This window comes from Humulus lupulus, chromosome 2 (genome assembly GCF_963169125.1).
Source record: "Humulus lupulus chromosome 2, drHumLupu1.1, whole genome shotgun sequence".
Lineage (NCBI taxonomy): Eukaryota > Viridiplantae > Streptophyta > Magnoliopsida > Rosales > Cannabaceae > Humulus > Humulus lupulus.
The window spans coordinates 163597181-163612230 of NC_084794.1; the positions used below are offsets into that span (position 1 = coordinate 163597181).

The 15050-nt window shown below is 34.5% G+C and overlaps 1 long non-coding RNA gene across 1 annotated transcript; it reads left to right on the plus strand.

Annotated features, from left to right (window-relative positions):
* The first annotated feature begins 6115 nt into the window (after positions 1-6115).
* LOC133816390 (uncharacterized) lies at positions 6116-11216 on the plus strand. Its single transcript, XR_009885203.1, has 5 exons — positions 6116-6573; positions 6714-6771; positions 8049-8138; positions 8221-8301; positions 10965-11216. It is a non-coding gene; the product is annotated as an uncharacterized LOC133816390 (long non-coding RNA).
* Positions 11217-15050: the final 3834 nt, after the last annotated feature.

Sequence of the window (15050 nt, forward strand, 5' to 3'; positions counted from 1 at the left end):
TTTGAAATGTCGTTATGGTTTAAAACGTGTGAGGAAGATAATACCATTGGTTGGTATGTTGTTATGACCTTAATGCCCAAGTAGATTGTAATCTATTATAATGCAATGATTAATCCGAGTACACTATATATAGTGTCGGATAATGAAGCGAGATTTTTCGAGGGAAGGTCTCCTGTGCACAACTAAGGACAGTTGGTAAGTAAGTTTATGATTTATGTGTCGGTCACTTGAGTTGAGAGGTGTATTGCTTGCTAGAAGTAGGGCTTATACGATAGTTATAGACAGGAGCTCATTTGGAGACAGTATCTAGGGGTGCTTACGCTCCACATGAGATTTTGTATATGGGTTGTCTAGGTGATGCCTGAGACCCTTGACATAAGTACACCGGATAAAATTAGGAGTCTGCATGATATAGAGTGCTTATGCTCTATTATGTTGTGTTGTTTTAATTAAGTTCACTACCATAAAATGTGCCAAGAGATAAGTATGTCTGATAAACTTAGGAGTCTACATGATCCTAGGGGTGCTTATACTCTAATGTGTAACATTATTATTTGGTCCGGTTAGCTACCATGACATTCTCCCAAGAAGGTAAGTATACCGAGTAAACCTAGAGGTCTCAATGAGCCAATGTGGCTCCACCAAACCTCGTTGTTTGTTTGAAATTAGTATAAATGCCCTATGTAACTGATGGTTACCCTCGAGAGGGATTTTCGCATTAGATATCAATGTTAAGACTTGAGTCTCCACTATTATTTGAGCTGTGAAGCTTAGGGATACTTGGAAACTCCCAAATTGGCTTATGGGGTCAATTATGTTATTGCACGTTATTTCCTGCTTCTGATTTTTTCTGGATTGTTTGCAGGGTTTGGTGTTCAGTATATGATGATGGGGAGGCAACGTCGCTAGGATGCTTACGCATTCTTGAAATTTTTTGGTTAGGGTTCAGATTTATCTAGAACCCTAAGTTATGTAAGTATGTATTGTGAGGATAATGCCTAGGTCATTGGTTCGTGTTGTTTGTTTTTACTCTGTTCTATTAAATTGACTTACTAAGCATTATCACTTACCTAGTTACTCATGTTGTAGGTAAGGGAAAGGAAAAGTTGACGTAGTGAGAGCCGAAGTTTACCTGTGAAAGTGTACAGGTGGCATGGCGTATGGGAGTCTACAATTTTAAGACGAGTCTTTTGATTTTGTTTAAACTATGTTGGGTTTATCACAATACTTTTTAAGCCTTCATGTAAATATTTTTAGTGTGTGCACACATTACACTAGTTAGTATTTTTGAGACCTTTAAAATTTTATGAATGACTTTTATTCTACAGAACTAGTGTTAGTATTTTCGAGTTGTTAAAAAGTGGTATCGGAGCTCGAGTTGAGCCAGTCCTATAGACAAACCCACATGTACATTCTGCAACGTAGACCAGCACTCAATGTAAGTATTCTTTAAAAAAATTATTAGTTGGATTGCTTCCTTGTTACTCACTTGATTTCTATAAATTGTAGGTTGAGATGGTGGGGCAACTAGAGGTTATGCAGCCTAAGGTTGCATAACCACTTATAGTATATACACTAGACCAAACGATTAGCTTCCATAGAATGGGGCAGACCAAGACCGGTCAAACATGTCGCCCTGGACCCATGGCATAGTTCACATTCTTAGCATAACTCATATTCCTGCCAAAGTTTGGGTAAGGTTAGTCAGCTTTTATCTTCGAGGCGACGCTTATGTATGGTGGTATATCATCATTGATATCCCAACCCAGATGTTGCCACATGGTTAGCCTGTATGTTGGGTTTATCACAATACTTTTTAAGCCTTCATGTAAATATTTTTAGTGTGTGCACACATTATAGTAAAAGTTTTTTTTATCCTAATTTTTTATACTTTTTAAATGTTATGAATGACTTTTATTATGCAAAACTAGCGTTAGTATTTATGGGTCGTTACAGCACATAGGGATATGCCATCTACAGCCATGCATCAGGGCAAGGTTTGGGTGCAGTATTAATGCACCATGGAAAAGTCATATTATATGCCTCCCAACAATTGAAGAATTACCCTACGCACGACTTCGAGTTAGCAGCGGTGGTGTTTGCACTCAAAATCTGGAGGCACTATTTATACGGAATTTGTTGTGATGTCTACACTGATCATAAGAGCCTTAAATATTTCCTCACTAAGAAGGAATTAAATATGAGGCAGCGTTGATGGCTGGAGTTGTTTAACAAATACGACTGCGACATCCTATACTACCTGAGAAATGCAAGTAACTTGGCGTCCGCCTTGAGTCGACAACTGATGGTCAGTTTGTTGTTAGTACGAGAAATATCAGAGGAATTATAGTATTACATCTCTAGTTTGGATTAAAAGATAGTGATTGGCGAATTAGCAAATCTCTTTGTACATCCAACCATTATGGAGGTTATTTGGGGAGGACAACTTGGTAACCCATGACAACAGAGACTAGTGCATGAGGTAAAGAAAGATCAGAGGCTGGAATATTATATCTCATATGATGGGGTGTTGCGGTTTAAGTGTAGAATATGCGTTCTAGACGATGACAAGATCAAGAGACAGATTTTCTATGAGGCTCATAACGCCCCTTATTTCATGCACCTGGGTACTACTGAAATGTATGAGCACTTGAAGAAGTATTTGTGGTGGCCAGAAATGAAGAAGAAAGTGGTGGAGTATGTGGCTCGCTGCTTAACTCCAGGAATTGAAGGCAGAACATTAGTGGCTAGTTGGATTATTACAACCGTTGGAGATCATAGACTGGAAATGAGAAATGATTACAATGGACTTCGTCACAGGTCTACCGACTACCCCTAAAGGAGAGAATACAATATGGGTTATTATAAATATACTGACTATGTCCGCTCATTTTCTTCCCATGAAGATAACTTATGCAGTGCACAAGTTGGGAGATTTCCAAATAGCAGAGGTGATAAGACTTCACAGAGTACCCATCTCAATCATATTTGATCGTGACGTGCTCTTTGTTTCGGCATTCTAGGAAAGGATTCAGACCAGACTTAGAACTACACTAAAATTTATCAATGCCTTCCATCCTCAAATAGATGGTCAGAGTGAACAGACAATTAAGACCCTAGAAGATATGTTGAGAGCTTGTGTTCTTGATTTTCAAGGGTTGTGGAATGAAAAGTTTCCATTAATTAGGTTTGGTTACAACAAAAAATATCTTAATTCTATGAAGATGGCTCCATATGAAGCTATGTACTGGAGGAAGTGATGTTCACCCATTAATTGGCATGATGCCGATGAGAGAATGTTCTTTGGGTTATATGAGGTCGATCAATGCACTGAGGATATTCGGTGAATTAGGCAACGATTTCAAACCTCAGCAAAATGATAACGCAAATATGCTGACTAATGAAGGAGACCCCTAGTGTTCAAGGTTGGCGACAAGGTGCTATTAAAGATAACTCCCTTTAGAAGAGTTATACAATTCGGGAAGAAGGGAAAGTTGAGTGTGAGGTTTATAGGACAGTTTGCGATTCTGGAAAGAGTTGGGGAAGTGGCTTATCGGTTAACCCCTTTTGCCAGCGTTGTCTCATGTTCATGATGTGTTTCACCTATCACTGCTGAGAAAATACATGAATGACCTCATGCATGTGTTCAATTACAAGAAGATAAGTGTTGATCCTCAACAACATTACGAAGAAATGTCGGTGGCCATTCTGGATTGGAAAGACAAAGTGTTGAGGAACAAATCAGTGTCATTGGAAAAAGTTCAGAGGTGTAACCACAATATTGAGGAGGCAATTTGGGAGACAAAGGCCAAAGTGAAAGAGTTATATACCCATTTATTTTAAGTTTGGGGACAGAACTTGTAATGCGCTGGATAGCGAAGACAATTACACTGTGTATTTTAAATAGTGTTGGACATGCAAATCAAGTCATTTGGATTTAAACGTGTAACTAAGAGTGATTAACTAGTCATATTCATTAATAGGAGCCCGAGCCCTAATTACAACCAGGGTGCAATTTTCTTAACTCAAGTCCTGAACAGATAGTGTATGGTGATCCCGAGCGCGATCCTTACTCCCAAGCCCTAACGGTATAACCTAGTCACAACATAATAACGAGTAATCATTAAGAACCAAACTAATTAAAAGCTTTAAGAATAGTTCCTAGCCTTTCAGACCTCGAATTCTACTAAATTGGGTAGTAGAATCATTCGCGAGCCTTTAGGTTTGAGTTCTTGTGCTTAAAAACCCTATCTGGACAAAAATCCCAATTTGAGGCATGACGCCCTTCATAAGCACTACGTCGCTCTAAAATTTAGAGAGCCTTGATCCTTATTTCCCTAGACACGCTCCGCGGCACAGCCAACCCAGCGTTGCGGCGGTAAGGCGATTCAGAAAACCACCCATAGCCCCTGAGTTTATGCAGGTCGCAACGCTCCATGAACAAATCAGCAGCGCAACCAGCGAACCCAAAAAAGTTAGTTTTTTCATAAATCAAATCTCTTCGGACCCCTTTAAACTCGATTGCCACCCCAAATTGACCACCTAAACTATTCCAACAATTTGGATACACAATACGTAACAATCCATATCTCTAAAACACATCAAATACAACTTATGGTCCTAAAATCTCAAACCCATCAACAACATTAAAGAAAATAACAAGAAGAGGACTTATACCTCTGAATCCCTCACCAAAATTTGAATCCCCTTAGCTGCTGGTACTCCTAGCTACCTTCAGTCCTCAACCACAACCACAACTCTAACTCAAATCACCACTAGATGGAAAGCTTTAAGAATTCCACACTCTCTACCTTGAGATGCTTAGCCTATGCTGAGAGAAAACTTAGAGGGAGAGAGAGAGGGCTAGGTTTATACGTGAATGAATAAACCCTCAGCAAAGGGTTGCCTCTTACTCCAATTATGTGGTCAAATGACCAATTTGCCCCTACACACTCTTAACCTTCAAGATAACGTCCAAGGGCAATTCGATCATTTTTTCATTACTTCCCACTAAACCTCAAATAACACTATAAATTCCCAATTAACCCTGACATACCCAAATAATCACCAAATAATTTCCCATTACCTGATAAACCTCGACAATGTACTAGATTACTAAATTACCCCTAGGCTTACCCCGAGCCGGGTATGTAACCTCGTTGTGACTTTACCGCTAACTCTCTCACTAGGATCGACTCGTGTCAAATATCGCTAATATATCCACTTAATGATGTGGTCTCAATCACATCACACATATAATTACAATTATACCCTCCACGGGTCAAAATTACAAAAATGCCATTATTAACGAAAACATGCCCACATGCATATTTAATACACACAAAAAGCCATAGGTGTTCATCTCACAATATAACTCATATATGCCACATAATCACACATTTATTTAATGAAATTCACATATTAATCCATTTATGCTTTCTCGGCACACTAATCGAGTCACTAAGCCTTATTAGCAAATTTGAGACGTTACAGAACTTCTATAAATTGTACGTATTTTAAGGCCCCGCATTTTGGGTAACTTCTAGTATCTATAATGGAGTGGTGAGATATCTATGAATATTATTTTGATTACTAATTTATTCTTGAGAAGAAACTTTCTTGTTGTTAATGTTAGCCAAACTGTGAAATGTGCGGTTTTGTTACAAACTGAGAATATCAGTCTTGGACCGAAATTGACACCCTAACTGGGTAAATTAACTAATAAAATATTCATGGAGATGTATAATTATGGTAAAATATTAATGGACATAAAATTATTAATTGGTTTTATTATAAGGTCTAAAAAGTGTAATTTTTGTGTGAAAAAGCTTTTAAAATGCATTTTTGTGAAAAATTGTTATTTAGTCAAAAATGGAATTTTAGTTGATTAAATTTCATGATTTATAAACATAGGAGTATGACAACTTAAATTAAATTATGAGACACATTTAATTTAACTACCCTAGGTTAAGACTTCAATTTGGTGAGATAAGCAAAAAATTACCACTTGGTACTTATTTTGGCGGTAAATTATTAGGTGTAGTTTAAGTAGTTAATTAAGTGCATAATTAAGAAAATAATTAGGGGTTTTCTAAGATTAAATGGTCAGCCAAGTTAACGGTAAAAGGGTCTTTTGCATCTTTTTCAATCATAGTATATCATTTCCAAACTTGGGCATCAAGATTTATCGTCTTGAAAATTTTCTCTCTCAACATTTCATGTCTCCTCCTTCTCTCTACTTTGGTCGAACCCCTCCATGGTTCTTCTCTGAATGTTTTCACAAAAATTCACATAAATATCTCTCATTTTCTCATCTTTACTCTCCTCTAAAAAGCCACCAAATTCCTTTGTTGTTTTTAGAAGCTAGAAGAAGAAACTAAAGAGGTAATCTTCTAAACTATTGTTTTGTTAGTTTGTTATTTTTAGTTAGTTTTGTTTCTTTAAGTTTTCAACTTGTTGGATAGTGTAAATCTGATTGTGGGGTATTTTGGAGTGTAAATGTGAACGTGGAAAGCTTGAACAAGTGTTTGAGGAGCTAGAACTAAAGCCAAAATATCTTAGAGTCTACAACAGGTATGGTCACACCTATGTTGTTCTTTTGGCTAAATATTGTGCAACTACCTTACTTGTGTCATTTTGTTAGTTTAAATTCTTTATTTGTACTGTAATTAAGTATATTTAATGGCTGATCATGCATGCATGTATGTTTTTAGCTCTATTTCATCATTATCTTCATCAAACATCAAGATGAGCTTTGGGAATATGCTATTGGTAAGTAATTTTAAAGTTTTTGCCCTAATTTATAATTTTTTTAGTTTGAAATTATATGTTATTGGAAAGTTTCTTTCGAGATTTTTTGGGTAACATTTCAATTTATTTTATATTTTTTGCCGAAAATTGGTTATATTAAATTTATATTGTATTTTTTTATATTCTTAAGTTAAATATATTAGGTGATATTAGAAAACAATAATTGAAACATTTTAGATTAATGTAGAAATTGTTTTGACCATTTTTCTATTTATTATTATTTTTTGTCGAAAATTACATAAATAATAGATTTAATTTTTTTCAATAGTGCAAATTGTGTAATGTGTTGATTAAACTTTTTCTTGTATAAAACTATACTTAATTTGGTTGTTTTAGTGTAATTTTTATTTTAAAAGTTTCTATTTTCTTAGTTTATTAGTTGTTGAGATATAATTTTTAATCACTTTTTTGTGTTGATTGTCTAGTTAATGTTTTAAAAAATTATTGTTATAATTGTAGGTGAATTTAGACGGCGTTAACAGTTGTTGATAGAAAGATATGCTATCACAAATTTTACTAGATAGTTTTATATTAATTATGAGAAAGTTTAATAAATTGTAGATAAGAATTGAGACTTGTGGGACTGTGTGTGGAGAAATAAGGATGAAATTTATTGTAACGTGTTGTACTTTCGGGTACCTTAAAATGGCTCGGGTCGGGATTTTTGTCCCCGAGTTAAGAATATTATTTTAAATAATATTATATTTGTTTGGAAATTATTCCATGAGCTATTGCTATCCAAATTATGAATTTTGTGATTTAAAAGTCAAAATAAGACTTTCGGTCCTAGACCAACACAAAAACCTCAGGTGAAATTATCGGAAAATAAAATGAAAAAATATGGAAAATATATTTTGGGCATAAAATAAATTATTAAAAATTAAAGTTTGGTCAAAAATAATAAACCTAAGGAACAATTGAAATTTTAGGGCATTTTGTGTTAAATGCCTAATTTTACCAAAATGGGAAATTTTATTCTATGAACGGACCTTAGGTTAAATTTTATAGTTTGATTAATTAAATTAAATGTGTGAGCTATTTATTTTAATTATTTAATGTTAAGTTTTTTGATTTAAAAATTAATAAGAGTAAAAAAAAATTAGGGATAATGTCAAGTGGGCAAGTGGGTACTGAAACACTAAAGTGGTTTTGGGATATTTTCAAGAGTTGTGTGAGCCATTCTAACCCCCAAAACCGACCCCCACACTCTCTCAATCACTCTCATCTGATTTTTGAAGAATCTCTCAAGTTTTCTCTCCATTTTCAACCCCAAGAACAACAAGGAGACTTGGAAGCTAAGTCTTGGACTTGGAAGGGTTTTCCCTAAGGTAAAATTTTATTAATCTAGACTTTTGTAAAGTTTTAATAATAGAGTTTCAAATAGATAATTATCTATGTTCTTGGGGGAAGTTGGTTAGGGTTTTTAAAAGGTTTTGACGGAGCCAAAGCTAGTAGGAAGATCCACACCTATTAAGCAAGAACACCAAAGAGGTAAACAGTTTACTTTTATGGTTGTTATCGTATGATTTTTAGTTTTAAGCATTATTTTGTATAGTTAATGCTTAAAGTTTCTTATTGGTGATGTAATAAGGTTATGGTAGTTGTTTTATAATTTTTATGATGCTTGTGTATTGATTTTTGAAAATAGGAACCAAAACCCCCAAGGGTTTTGTAGGAAACCTTAAAACAAAATACATGTTTTGAGCTGTGACTTCCAAGGGTTCTAGCATCCACTGTATATTGATTTTCTAAAATTTAATTATACTGTGATGTTTTTGAGATTGAGTACTTAAGACTGAGCTTTTGAAACACTCAAAAATATTTAGAAATGAGTAAGTTATGCTATCTCAAAGTTTAGGTAAAAAAAACTATTTTTTTAGTATTCTTATTTCAGAACCAAGTTTGGACAGCCACTGTATAGGGAAAATGAACCCAGTGTTTTCTAAAATTCTGTGGACATATTGCTGGCATAACTTAGTATTCCACTGTATAATTTGGTAGGGAAATATTGAATGGTTTGAAAGTTAATAACTGTCAAAGTTTGGAAAAAATAAGGACTTGAAAATAAGGTCATTTTTACCTCATTGTTGGAAAATGATTTCACCAGTAAAAAATGCTGATTTTGACCTAAGACTTTACAAAGACCTAAATGGCATACCAAAAATGGAATTGGAAAATTTTGTTAACAATTGGGTAAGTAAATTTCAAGTTATGAACTAATGAAGTATGTAGTTAAAAATGTGAAAAATAGACTTTTCACACTTAGTGTAAAAATGAGATTTTGGAACATAACGTAAAAAGTAAAATTTTGCTTATTTCAAGATATAAACTTGGTAAGTCTTGAAAACATATTTTCACTAAAATTACCACTTTGAGTTTAGTGTGAATTGTTTTTATTCTTTTTAAAAATAAGAGATTTAATTTATTAATAGCTAATAAATTAAAAGAGGGTTTAAAACCCTATATTTTGATAAAATAATTAAGTAAATTATTTTTCTAGTAAGTAAAATTGATTGATTGATTTTGGAAAAATTAACTAGTCAAGATGGGAAATTTTTAACGGTTTTCCTAATTAAGACAAATTAGGCAATTTTCTTAAAAAAAATTTTAGAGATTAAAACCTTAAGAAAAATTAACGATAAATTAAGAGTTTATTTTCTTTACAGATAATTAAGGAATTTATTAGTATTTTCTGGATATAATATCAGCTAAATAATACATATTTTAACCGACTTGTTGAAAGTGCGGGTTAATAACGATACCTTGAAAGAATAAGAGTTTTAGCGGATTGTGGGAAAATACTATAGTGATACCCGAGCCTAGGTATCGAGACCATAGGATAGGTCTCCCCTAGACTTAGGGTTTAGTCTAAAATATTTTGTATGAATTTCCTAAATGAGTTTAAAACCAAATAAGAATCATTAATCCTTACAAATGATTTTGAAAATGATCAAACTGCCCAAAATAATACAAATGAATTATGAGTGAGTGCCATAATTAATCCGAGTATACTGTATGGATAACTATAGTATTGGCTAAGCGTAACTAGACTAAATGATGGAGGGTGAAAACCTGTCGAGTGCTAAAGGACTCCAAGTAAGTCAACTTATATTGTATGGCTTCAACATGAAACGATTATTGTCTTGTATGTTAGTGTATGGATACATGCACATATATAGACTATCGTTGAAAGTTGCTTAGAGACGTTATTCTAGTGAGTGTTGATTTAGAAAATATGAATAGTACATATCCGTCATATCCTAGACGGCTGATCCCCGTTGCACTACTTGATTTTATTATGTCCGGCTCATTACTGCGACTAGTGGCCAAGAAGTGAGGATAAGCTGGTTAAACCTTTGGGTGCCAAAATAAATGGGACCTAGGGGCCCTGATGCTTACTTAATTAGTGAATGGTTAGAACCCGAGCAAGTGCTCTGATAAGTTATTCCCGGATAGCAGCCATGAATATTGGCCATTCAGTAAGAGTGCCTAGAGATACTAGGGGTTGCCAGATTGAGTGAGGCTTAACACCCTATGGGAAACTGCTCACCAGCACCACTGATTAGCATAGAAGTCTCTATAAAAGCGTGTAAATTCGATTTCACTCTTGGATAAGTAGTGATGTCCTAGGTAACGCGATAGTTATCCTTGATGGAGATATTTATTGGCTAGATCTTAGTGTTGAGACTCGGTTCTCTCTTACAGATTAACAATTATGTTGGAGGGTGCGTTACGCATGAATTGTTGGAAATTATTGAGCGTTGGTCTTGAATTATATTGTGATATGATATATCTACTTGCTCTAGGATTTTCTAAGTGCATGGATATATTTGTTGATAAGATATAGTTGTGATATAATATATCTCCTTGCTTTGGGATTTTCTGAGTGCAGAGATATACTTGTTGATAAGAATTAGTTGCGATATAATATATCAGTTTGTTCTGGGATTTTCTGAGTTCATGCTTTTATCTGTTTATAGGAATAATTTATCATTTGTTATCAGGCATGACCATAAGTTTTCCAGGACGCTTTGCGTTCTTGAAATTGATTGTGTAGGGTCCGGATGGATCTGGAACCCTAATTCTCTACATGCATTTGTTTGAAAGTTGAACTTACTAAGCGTTTTCTCTTACCTAGTTGTTTCATGTTGTAGGTAAGTGCAAGGGCAAGGTAGAGAAGTGAGCGCTGGAGTCTATCTCACAAATGTACATGGGCACCGACCTTTTGGGAAGCCGTTTGTATTTTTGGAAATGTTGTGTAATTTTCCTAAACTAGGCTCACTCTATTCTTTATATAATATGTTGCAACTAAATGTTAAGTATGGCCATACGACTTTTTAAAAAGTTTTTTTTATATGGGTTTTTGAGACATTTTGTTAAATGAAATCATTTATATTTTTGCTTTATCGAGTCCTAAAAATCCGGGTCGTTACATTTATTGTGTGATATTGTTTGATTGTTTTGTTGTAATATATTAAATTGTGGATAGTATGTTGAAATATGAGAAACTCTACCCATTTTCTGTTTTTAACTATGTGTAGGATTTTCACATACTTATATTACTAAAACCAATTAATTAGTTTAAAAGATTGTTAGTATGACCATATATATTTACTAACCTATAATATTATCGGATTGTTTTATGTAGTTTTAGTTTGAGATGGATAGAGAATGGATTAAAAAAAAATAGATTGTCTAAATAATATGGAGAGGGTTTGAATATTTCATAAAGTTTGTAATAGAAAATGGAGATGACTTTAATATAATATATTGCTTAGTTTATAGGTTAACTACTAGCTATAGTTGTTAAATTTATTTTCATTTAATCCTCAACTTATATACACTTTCTATGAGCTTTGGCTAATATTTATGTAGCATAATGGTATAAGTTATATACTCTATAATTTGTCTATCTTTTGTAAATTGTTTGAGTTTTTAGTAAATATAGGATACAATCAATGAAATACAACAGGGGGAAATAAAAAAAAATGCTCATATTCAATCTCGACAGGCCTAGCTCGTCGAGATTGAAGCTCATCACGGCGGGCTCCAACTGGCCCATCGAGATTGCCTCTATCTCGAAGGGCTAGGCCCGTCGAGATTGCTCGACAAATGGTCGAAAAATAACTACTACAAAATGCACCTTATAGGTCACCATATTAGGACACACATTTAAATGCGAGTCCTTAAAAATATATGTGTACTTATTAGGACTCTCATTGAGAGTCCTTAAAAAAATACATTTTAGGGCGTGCAATGAGTGTCCTAATTACAAATGTTGGTTCTAAAAGAATCTAAGTAAATTTGAATCAATAGACACTTTTAAGAGCACAATTTGAGTGTCCTAAAAGAGTGTTAAGGGCGCTTAAAGTGGATCCTAAAATTTATAATTAAATTAGTCCCCATTCACTTATTCTTTTCGAATTTGGGGGTTAGGGCTCAATTATTTTCTAATTTTTTCTCAGTGGCACTTAAGAAGCCCTGCCCAAAACCCATTCATTTCCCTTAAACCCAAATCTAACATTTTCCCTCTCACGTTCTCTCATCCTCTCACTCTTGTTCCCTCTCCCTCTCTCTTCTATCTTCATCTCCCTATGCCTCTCCCTCTCAGCACTCTCACTCTCACTTTTCCAGGTAGATTGATGGGGAGGTCGGAGGGGCGTAGTGATGGCTCGGCGACGCGATGATGGGCTACTGCGGGGAGGCTCTGCATCGCGATGAACGTCTGCTTAGAAGCTTAGTTACAGGACGACGGATGATGGGCTTCTACAATTGGCAGCAATGACTTCGACGATGATGCCATTGTCTTCTACGATAATAACAACTTCGACAGACGCCATGAACGACACCAAGGTTTGTTTTGTTGTTTTCTTCTGATTTTAATTTGTTTCTTTGTAGATCTATTCAAGTTCGGTTTCAATGCAAACAAAAAAGGTTGTTACTGAACTTTTCTTTAAGTTAAATATTCTTTGACATATCGGTTTGTGTGCTTACAGATGTTAGGTTTCTAAATATTTTATTTGTGTTTAAAGTATATCAATTGAATGAGAAGTGTTTCAGTATATATAGGCTAAAATATAGAAATTGAAATCAATGGAATGTTCGAATTTGCTTTTCTTTGATGTTGCTTGTAAATTAGTCATATAACTTGTTTTCTTATACTAAAGTATTAATAATGTCTATGTTCGTATTCATAATGATTTTGGCATACTATCATTAATTTAGGCAAACAAACAGTTTTAAGTTTATATAAAAAAACTAGGTTTAATTTTTAAGAGAAAGTTGGTGTTATTATTCTTGCTACACTTGTTTCACTGTAGTCTCAATGATATTACTATGGTTCTTCCATTTTTAATTCAATTGCTTTGTTTGGACTTGTTTGGGGCATCTCTTGTCAAAATTTTGTATTTATCTAGCACTGATTTCTATATTCCTTTAATGAACATATAAATATTTAGTTTATCTTTTCAAGTAACTAGAAATAGGGCTGGGCATTAATGCCATTGGGCTGACCAAACCGGCCAACCCAACCCGCAAGATGGGCTGAGGAGGCCAAATTTGAGCAGCCTGAATTTGATTGGGTCATTTTAACTACAACCCGCATATGAATGGGCCAACCATGGCCCAAACAAATCCTAACCCATTTGACCCAACCTTGGCCGACCCTATTTCTATATTAAATAATATATATGCATGTTATAATTTTGAATAAGAAAGCCTAAATCTAACTCAGCCCCTCTCATTCTCACGACTCCCTCTCTTCTTCTTTCTCACCTTTACTCTCGCATCTCTCTATCGCCGACATCACCAGGCTCGTGCTGAAGTGAGGAAGAATGAGAGATATCTCTCTCCCTCCCATCCAATCTCCCCTTGCCTCTCTTCGGTTCCTTCTCTCCCGGTGCATCTCTCTCCCATCTCCGTTTCTCCCTGTCTTTGCTTCTTTCTCTATAAGTGACAAGCAATAAGTTCTCTAATGTCGTCGCCAACTTGTCGAAGATCTCCACTCCTATCTTCACTCAGGTTTGTTCAGTTTTCAATTTAATATAAATAAATAATTTGTGGTATAGTAATATATATATATATATATTTTAAGTGATGAAGGTGATTGAGCCTACTCCATGAGGATGAGGGGGTCATTTTTTTATTTTTTTTTTGAAGTGAGGAGATACTTTGATCTTAGGCATGAAATTTGAATAAGATATTGATGTTTGATGTTCTATATTTTGTGTTGGTGGTGCTATTGTTTTGTGTTCTCTTGCAAATCATTTTTGTTATTAATGTTTAATGTAGACTTAATTTTTGTCTATGTTACAGGTTGCTAGTATTGAGGATGTAAAAAAGGGAATGAAGGTAAAAAATTACATTGTACAGATTCTGATTGGCTTTATTCTCTTTCATATATATATTCACACATGTAAATTTTGTTTGGTATTGATGTATTCACGTGAATCATGTTAAAGTATTATTACTATATATAAATATATATTTACTCTTATATTCATTTTCTAACATTTATGGTTTACCTGTATTATTATATTTGATATGTTTTGATTATTTTATTAATATTTCGTCGATGGTGATTGTAACGACCCAAAATCACTAATATGGCTTAAGGGCCTTTATTAGTGTGCTGGGATGGCGTAATTGGTTTATGTGTGAAAATTATTAAATTTACGTGAGATTATTTGATAAACATGTTTGTATGGCGATATGAATATAAATGTGGTTGTACGTGATATTTGTGAGAACCACATTATTATGTGGGTAGATCTGCAGCGTGCAACTCGAGGCGATCCTAGGGAGCTAGTTAGCGGGAAAGTCACAACGAGGCTTTAATGTTTCACTTGGGGCAAGTCAAGGGGTAATTCGGGTATGAGATGATTATCTGGGTTATCGGGTTATGGAAATAAATATATGGAGATATATTTTAGGCTAGGAAGCCTGGGCGGGAATATTGGGGAATTTTACCATTTTTCCCTCGGGGACGTTTTTGGTACCCCGAGCCTCGAGATTGATCTAATTAGCTAAAATTAGACTAAGTAATCAGAAAGTAGTAGAACAAAAGACCCAAACCGACCCATGTCTTCTATTTTCTCTCTTAAGAAGGCTATAGAAACCTAAGGTGAATCGGCTGGAATTCTGTGTTTTGTGCTGAATTTGTGAGGGATTAGCTTAGTTCTAACCAGGGAACACTCAACATGGATCAAGGTAAGAATTGAATTTCATTCTTGAGCACTAGA